The 9707-nt window shown below is 33.5% G+C and overlaps 1 non-coding gene across 1 annotated transcript; it reads right to left on the reverse strand.

The window, feature by feature from the left end:
• Window positions 1–6583: 6583 nt before the first annotated feature.
• On the reverse strand, window positions 6584–6690 carry LOC127089005 (small nucleolar RNA R71). Its single transcript, XR_007790787.1, has one exon. It is a non-coding gene; the product is annotated as a small nucleolar RNA R71 (small nucleolar RNA).
• Between the last annotated feature and the right edge of the window lie 3017 nt (window positions 6691–9707).

A 9707-nucleotide genomic window follows, 5' to 3' on the forward strand; every position in this document is an offset into this window, starting at 1 on the left:
TATTTGCTTGAGGACAAGCAAAGATTCAAGTTTAGGGGAGTTTGATAACGCGAAAATGCATCAGATATTTGCCTTGATTTATACTCAAAGATCATACCACTTTGATTAATATTCCGATTATTCCGCAAGCATTCGAGTTGTTTTTTCAGTATTTAAATCTCCAAGCATTAAAGAACAAAATGAAGAAAAGGAAAAAAAAGAAGAAGAAACAGATGAGAAAGCATAGGAAAAAGCAGAAAACCAGAATGCAGAATTTGCTGATGTGACGACCGTCACAAGCTTCATGACGACCGTCACGACCCAGCCTGTGACGACCGTCACAAGCCCATGACGAGCGTCACCCGACCAGATTTTACGCTTTGAAACAGTCAATCAGAGGCACCCAAACGTGCCTAAATTCTCTCCAACAGCTTGACTCCCCCATGGATTCCTCATTCAACCAGTCTCCCTTAATTTTCTCAACCGCCAAGACCTACCAGAGCAATATATAAAGGACCAAAGTTGGAAAAAAGGGGGACATCTACACTTACGCTCTGCAATTAATTTTTACAACATTCTAGCTTTTTAGTTATTTTCTTTTCAGCAACTTTATTTCCGTTGCCTTAGTTCATTTGCCATTCTTTTTAGAATTTCCTTTTCCCTTTTCCTTTCCGTTTTCTAGTTAGCCATAGTAGTAGTTTCCTACACTTGGGGAACTACTACACTTTATTTAATTTAGTAAGCAATTGTATTGAAGAAGCAGAATCCTACCGACTTGTGGAGGACTGCTCAAGTACTCGAAGATTTCCCGTACTCTGTTAATCCAATTGCCAGGATTTTATAAAATTATTATTATTGCCTTGTTATTGTTATGATTATGTCTGTTGCACTGTTAATCTGTTTATACTCTGTGTTTGCATTTTTTAACATGTCCGGCTAAATTACCGGTATCGGTATGTAACAATTTAATTAGATGGGATTTAATAATAATCGGTGAAAACTCTTTTTCTCAAACAATCTTTTAGGCTGAGGTTTCTAATTTAAATTTAATTAACATTATCACAAAAGCGTGAGAAGCTATTTAATACGATTTTGCCACGAGAGTGGGAAATTAACTAAGGTGAGAACCAACAATCGCGAGAGCGTGAGGCTCGAGCTAGATAGTAAAAATTAGGCATTGAGTTTAAAAACAGCGAGAGCACTTTAAAATCAATTAGAACTTATTTATTTTGAAAAAGTAATTTTAACTTCAAATGGGACAGCGAGAGCATACATTCTGACTTAAAGCTATATGCCGAATCAACAATCACGAGAGTGTGAGATAAAAATTTTTAAATAAATATTTTCTACTGAGAGATATTTGGCATTTAAACTATTCCTCGGTGACTTATCGAATCTCTGACAATTAACGCGTTGCATACTGATTCCTTCCATCAATTCTTTCTTAAAACTAAATTTCCCTTAGATTTAATATTCTGCACCCGAACTTCTACTAATCATTCCCTTAGCTAAACATAGTGACGTTAGTAACACTAGTTTGACCATAGGTCCCTGTGCAATCGATATTTTTTAAAACTAAAGCGACTGGACTGTGCACTTGCAGTCAAGTACCCGATAGGCTATATTTTATATATAGTCACGACAAGCATCAATAGTTAATTTTCTTATATTAAAAATAGATTCACACATGGTTTCAGTTGGAGTGGTTGTGAGGTCAAACAAAAATGAAGAATTGCAAAGTATTATCATATTTTATAATTATAATTTTTGGTATCTATTAATTAAAATACTTTGTTACAAACATTTAAATAAAAATTTACTTATCAATTTCTCTGTAAATAGAAAAACTCTAAGAAAAAAAAAGTTTTAATTCTTCGTGTTCCATTTTACTAAAAGTTCATTATTAATATTATAATAAGATTCATATATATAATGAAAATACTATTTTTATATGATAAAAATAAGAATATTTATTAGTCTTTAGATTAGAAACAAATTATTGAGATTAAAAATTTTATTTAAGGAATATATGTGTCTATTTTATATAAATATTAAATGATGAAAGAGACACACGCATGTTCTTACCTGAATATTTTAATCTCAATTATTTATTTTTAATCTAAAAACTAATAAATATTTTTATCTTTATCATATAAAAGTAGCATTCTCATTTGATATGCCCCGTATATATATTGGTTTCGGTTGGAATGGTGATCAAACTTGCGAGAGTAACGAGTCACTGATTTATTGGTTTCGGTTGAATAAACCAATTTTTCTAACAAAAATATATAATTATTAATTCGATCTAACTGGATCATTGGATCTCTAAAACAATCGCGTTACTTAAATAAATTAAAATTTTCAAAATATCATAACTTCACAAGTTTATTCTTTAAATTAAAATTTTAAACATAGTCATCTCACACAACAAAATAGTAGAATATGTAAATTTAAGTAAATTTTTAACAAAGTCTAATTGCAATTTAAACTGAACAAGAAAATAAGTGCAAATAAGTGCAGTGTTTAATAAATTTAATTAGAAGCTCTAGAAAATTGTTCTAAGTAACTTTTCAACCGAGTCTATTTATATTTTAATTAGATTTAATTTTTTAAAATTATCAAAACTAAATCGTTATGTTGGAGAAAAAAAACAACTATTTAACCCGCCAGTTTTCTTAAATCGTTGGTTCTTGTTACTTAGTTCAATATGTTCGACCGTCCGATTCAATCCTTATAAAAGACTGATTTAAAGTTCTTATTTATAAAATAAAATATTTATTTCTCTTTAATATTTTTAATTTAACATTAAAATTTTATTCGTACATAATTATTACATTCCAATATTCAACTTAATTTAAAATTGGGGTATTATATTAGGTATCTTCCTTGTGGAAGATGGTGGATAAAAACATCCACACTGCCCACGAATACATTCTGGTTTCTCGTTACCACATATTCTCCGACAATCTTGATCGATTTTACACGAAATGTCTCTTTCGGATGCCAAGCAAAAATCTACATTTTCAACCAAAATATGTGTGTAAGATTAGTGTTGAATGAAAAGAATGAAAGATTTAAAGCATAAATTAATATATAAAAGTTAAACACTACAACATGAGAATATACAATTTAATCAATTAGCTCATTTGTTTCATACCTGTTGTGAAGATGAAAAAAGCCAATAAAAATAACATTGTAATTGCAAAATTCCTTGTACTTTTCATTTTTTAGATTTTAGATATAACATACTATACTCTTCTTGACGTGCCTATTTATATATGCATATTGTGATGTGATAATGCTTGTACTTAAAAAAGAAAAAAATAATAATATAATAAAAATTATATCTAGAATATTTTTTCTAACTAATATTTAAATCTACAATATTTCTTTACCAAAAAACGTTATAATATTTTATTACATATTTAAACAACAGTTACCTAATTCTCCACAATCCTATATCTAGAAACAAAATATTATTATACTATATTTACTTAATAATTCTATATCTATCAATAAGAACAAAATACTATTATGTTTTACATAAACACTACTAAAGAACCCCTGGTTTCATAAGCGGGTTTGTTTATATATTTAAAACAATGATTAATAAATTTTTATTTTTTAATATTTGAATTAAGAATTATAATTCTTCTGTTTCATATAATTTTTACAAAAATATTTTATAATATTTTTTTTAATATTTGAATCAATAATTTCATTTCTCCCCTTTCATATAAGTATTACAATAGGAGAAACAAAACTTATTAAAATATATAATTGCAAAAAACTTAAAGATTAACTAACCGACAATGATTTTAGAAAGCATATGTACTCCATCCACACAGGGCCAGATGCTATGTCTACTCCTATTAACACATCAATCAATCTTCTATCGTTTTATTCACTGATATCGATGAGTCCCCAATAAGAGCCCTAAGCCTGATTGCTTCAACTTTTATTTTTTCAAGAGGTTTTGGCCTCTCTTTAAAGATGATATAATGGTTATGTTTGACTAGTTTCATTTGTTTGCCTCTCTCCCATGTATCTTTACCTTCTTTTTTGTCACCTTAATCCCAAAGGTTGACTCCCTATTTTTTCAAACTACACAATTCACTCTGCCCCATTGTGTGAAGTCTCAAGTCCAAAAGATGGTAACCAAAATTTTTCAAACCACATAATTCATCCCCTTCCTCTTGTGCGTGAAGTCTTAAGTTCTACAAGGGGTATCAGAGCATAACTCTTTTTTAAGGAATAATCATCTCAGGAGGAATATGAATTCCGACAAAAAATATTTTCTAACTACACCACCATTTTTTAATATTTACTGTCCAAAAGGTACATGGTTTGCGTGTTTACCCTGCAAGGGCAAAGAGACTCAGAAGTTCTAGTAGGCATATTACAGTTTGGGGGGTGAGGGCTAGCTCACAGTGGCGAATAGCTGTAGCGGTAAATTTTTTGAGATTAAGCTATTGATTAACTTAACTCGCAAAGCAAGAGTCGCCACCGCGCTTTTATTGTTTCCAGAGGAAAAGGGAAAAAATACGAACAAAACCCAAAGAAATTTTAAAACAAAACTAAGAAAAATAGAACAAAGGTCTGGGGGTTAGTTATGCAAAGGGAAGGTATTAACATCCTAAACATCAATTGTACTCCATGGGAACCTCTTTGAAAATATGCACATTTTAGCTTGAAAAAGGTGTTGTTTGTTAAAAGATTGGAGGGATGGGAAAATAAGCATTTTTATTATGATTTGGTATTTGTCAAGACTTTTAAAGTCTCATGCCTACGTACCAACAAAGTGCAATGGAGGATCAAAACCTCGTACTTCATGGTAAAAATAAAAAAAAAAGTTTGTTTTGATTCATTTTTATGGAAAAAGACATTTTGTCATTTTAAGGAGAATACTCAACTAGTCACCTACAAGTATGATAACTTTGCATCATCATGAGAAGGGATCCAACTTGGATAAGGATCAACAAGTATGCCACTAGCTCTCACAGATGGAAAATAATTATCATCAATACTAAGGAGATATGAGGATTACAACTCAACTATGGAAATGACTCATGTCTAATGCCTTGAGAAAAAGTTTAAAAGAGAAAAGTTCACAAAAGGCACAAAATGGTTTGAATGAGTTAGATATTTTTTAAGTCCTTTGAATGTGGTCTAAGTATGCTTAAGATGGATTGACATTTATTAAGAAAAAGATTTTGAAAATCACTTTACAAAAGTAAAGGTTTGTTGAGAAAAATGATTCAAGTTAAAAACAAGAAGGTTTTGAAAAAGAGATAAGATTTTGAAAACTAAAGAAGGGGGAGGAGAAGAAGAGACTATCCTAAAGCAGTAAAGTAAAAGCTAAAGAAGAAAGATCTAACCAAGAGATAGAAAGCGTTATGACAAAAGTCAAGTAAGAATTCCCTCGTCTGGCTTAAGCCTCCAGAATAGTAATCCATGTGTCAGATGAAACCAAAGTAACCAAGCCAAGTCTTCATAGAGAAGTCAAAAGTCAAAAGTATCGGATGGATTCCAGGGTCTCAAGTCACAAGTCCCTAGCAAAGGTCAAGATCCTAATTCTAAGTCCATAACTCCACAAAGATGCCAAGGATAGTAACCACAAGTCCATGAATCAAGATAACCAAGTTCCTTTTAGGTTTTTTTCCTTTATTAATGAATTTTAAAAGAAAATGAAAGTCCAAATGGACAAAGGAAAAAGAACATAAACATAAACAAAGGTCCACATAGACAAAGAGCAAATATGATATGAGATGATAAAATAAAATTATAAAGTAAATAACAAGAAATAAAAAGCATGAAGTAAATGACACTAAAATAAAGTTAATATAATAAGATGTTAGTAAATGTTAGTAAAGAAGAAAATATGTTTTGGTCACTTTTTGGAGAGTACTCAACTATCCACTCACAAGCATGAAAGTATGAACCTATACATCATTTATGAGAAGGGCTCCAACTTGGATAAAATCAACAAGTATGCCACTACCTCTCACAAATGGAAAAGGAGAAAAAATTTCACATAATACCATGAGGAATATGAGACTTACAATCTCACTTATACAAATGTCCAGGTGATAACTTAGCACCATCAGTCCAAGAACTAAAGCGTTTCTTATACATAAGACGCTGAATACAAGAATATCAAAAAAAGTACGATATTCCCGATATCTTCTCTCCTCCTAAACCAGAAGAAAAACCAACCATGGCTGAAGAAGGACCAGATAATTGTCCTCTTAAATTCTACGTTACCCCGTCCCAACAAGAACCTCACAACAACATTGCTGCCCCCGCTCTCAATCGAAACGATTTCGAGCTGAAGACCTCACTATTATTAGCCGTCCAACAACATCAATTTGCTGGAAATCCTACGGACGATCCTAATGAACACCTGACCAAGTTTGTGCAGTACGCAGACACTGTAAAGGCGAATGGTATATCTCAAGATGTGATAAGACCGCGCCTCTTTCCTTTTTCGCTAAGGGATAGAGCTTGGGCTTGGTTGCAATCCTTTCCCTCCAACTCCGTTACAACATGGGAAGAACTGAAGAACGTCTTCTTATCCCGATATTTTCCGTCGAGCAAAACTGCTATGCTGAGAGCTCAAATCAACGAATTTAGGCAAAAAGATATAGAATCTCTCTACGAAGCGTGGGAGAGATACAAGGACATGGTGAGGATATGTCCACATCACGGTCTCGAAGACTTGGTGATCATTCACACATTTTACAATGGGCTTCTGTATAACACAAGGCTGATAGTAGACGCTGCCGCGGACGGTGCACTTATGGACAAGCCATACAACGAAGACTATCAACTCATTGAAAACATGGCCCAAAACCATTGCCAATGGGGAGGTGAAAGAACTCAAGTGGAAAAGTCCCAGACAAAGGGTGAAATGTACGAAATCAGTAGCTTTGACCATGTTCATGCAAAGGTAGATGCCCTTGTTTAAAAATTAGATAACTTGACCATATCACCCACAACCACCGTGGCTGCTGTAACTCCAAACTGTGAGTTATGTGGAAACCCTGGACACACTGCACAAGAATGTCAAATATTAGCAGGAGTCCCAACCGATCAAGTGAATTACACACAAGGAAATCCCTATTCGGACACCTACAACCCAGGTTGGAAAAACCATCCTAATTTCTCGTATAAGAATAACAATGCCCTGTATACACCTGGCCAAGCACCAGCTGTTCCGCCTAGATATCAAAAGCCAACTAATAATGCTCCTAACATGCCTAGGAAGTCAAATCTCGAATTAATGATGGAAAGCTTCATAGCTACCCAAGCTCATACAAACAAAGACTTCTTAAACCAAAACATACATACCAGCGAGCAACTCAAACAACTAGCGAGCAAAGTAGACGCCTTAGCCACCCACAATAAAATGCTTGAAACACAGATTTCACAAGTGGCTCAACATCAAGCATCTACAGCCGCTCCAGCTGGAACATTTCCTAGACAGCCGCAACCTAATCCAAAAGGACATGCAAATTCCGTTATACCGAGGAGTGGAAAAGAAATAGACGGACCCGTGGACCCAAGACTCCAAAACCCTGCCATGTACCAAAAACCAGACAAAACCTCAACTGAGCAGGTGAATGAACCAAAGGAAATAGAAGATAATACCCAAGAGGCCGAAGAGAAAGAAAAACCTTATGTGCCTCCGCCTCCTTATAAACCACCCATTCCGTATCCTCAAAGACTCACAAGTTCTAAAACTGCGAGTCAATTTAGGAAATTTGTTGAACTTATGAAGCAACTAAACATTATGATACCCTTCGCAAAAGCCATCACACAAATGCCCTCTTATGCCAAATTTCTTAAGGAAATCCTATCCAATAAGAAAAAGATTAAGAATAACGAAACAGTTACACTTACTGTCGAGTGTAGCGCAATAATCCAAAACAACATGCCTCCCAAACTAAAAGACCCAGGTAGTTTTTCCATACCCTGTGTCATTGGAAAATTCGTCATAGACAAAGCTCAATACGATCTAGGAGCCAACATTAGTGTAATCCCTTAACCATCTGTAAAAGGCTCAGTATGGGAGAATTAAGACCGACTAAGATGTCTATTCAATTAGCTGACCGCTCAATCAAATATCCTGTCGGTATACTAGAGAATGTCCCCGTACGTGTAGGACAATTTTACATTCCTACAGACTTCATAATCATGAACATCAAAGAAGATGCCAGCACACCTATTGTAACAACCTAATTTTAGTAATTATTTCTTATATTATTATTACTATATTTTATTTTATTTATTTGGAGTGTTAATTAATTAATTGGTTGTTAGGTAGTATAACAATTGATTATATTAATTAATTTGGTGTGTTAATTAATTATTTAGTTGATATGAGATATAATTGAATAATTAATTATATTAATTAATTTGGTGTGTTAATTGTGTTGGTTTAATTTATTTGAATTAAATAGAGATATTATAATACTAGGTATTATTGGGCCTATTAATTAAATTAGAGGTATCATTCCTTAAGCCCAAATGTAATACTAGTATATAAGAGGTGAGGAGAGTGAGAATTAGGATTCATTTGATCATTTGACAACAATAGAGAAAGAGAAGAGGAAAAGTAAGGAGAAGAGGGGAAGAACAATAGAGGAGCTAGCGTTTCCAGAAAATCGAAGAGGTAAGGGGGGAATCCTTATTATTATGGGTTAGTATGATTGGGTCAATGGGTAGAAGTATGTTTAGGTTAAAATCCCTAATTTTGTGTGGTTGTTTGAAATTGTTAGGTTTTGATGAGTATTTTGATTTGTGGTGATTTAATTGTGTTAAAACTGTAAATTAACCTTATATACTTAGAGTATTGTATGAGTTATAATTTTCTAAACGTTTGGTTTTTTACGGAATCGAAATCGGAGGTCGGAAAGTCCTTCAACGATGAAAAACGCAGAAAATTCTGCATTCTGTTTTTGTGGTAACCGGTTACCCACCGAGCGTTAACCGGTTACTTGCTAAAAATCTGCTCAGAAATTATGTTCTGTTTTGCGTTAACCGATTAACCAAATGCGTTAACCGGTTAACACTGTTGAAAATATGCCAGGAATTTCTTTCTGTTTTGCGTTAACCGATTAACCAAATGCGTTAACCGGTTAACACTGTTGAAATCTGCCAGGAAGTGCATTCTGTTACGCGTTAACCGGTTACCTAAATGCGTTAACCGGTTAACACTGTTAAAGATGTATTCATTTTGAAATGAATTCTAAGTGTGCGTATTTGATAATTAGCCTATATTTGTGAATAATATATTGTTATGAGTGTGTATATGTATCATTGGTGGATAATTCATAGAGTTGAATTATGGTGATATGTGGAATGTTAAGATGGTAGAGATGATCTTAATTGCATATGTATTTGTATTTGTACATTCATTCATGGCATGGTCGACTTCATAGTGGAAGCGGTGAAACTGTGGGTTCACATGGTATTAGATGTTGATCCTTGAATGGAAATAGGCGTAGCATACGTTGATCCTTAATTGGAAATAGGCGTAGTAGACATTGATCCTTGAAAGGAAATAGGCGTAGCATACGTTGATCCTTAATTGGAAATAGGCGTAGTAGACGTTGATCCTTAATTGGAAATAGACGTAGTGGCTTTGATCTTGTCCGGATCGGAAGCGTGGCTTGGATTCTAGATATTGAATCGGAAAGCGGTGAAACGTTGGGTTCACATTGAGG

This window comes from Lathyrus oleraceus, chromosome 5 (assembly GCF_024323335.1).
Source record: "Lathyrus oleraceus cultivar Zhongwan6 chromosome 5, CAAS_Psat_ZW6_1.0, whole genome shotgun sequence".
Classification (NCBI taxonomy): domain Eukaryota; kingdom Viridiplantae; phylum Streptophyta; class Magnoliopsida; order Fabales; family Fabaceae; genus Lathyrus; species Lathyrus oleraceus.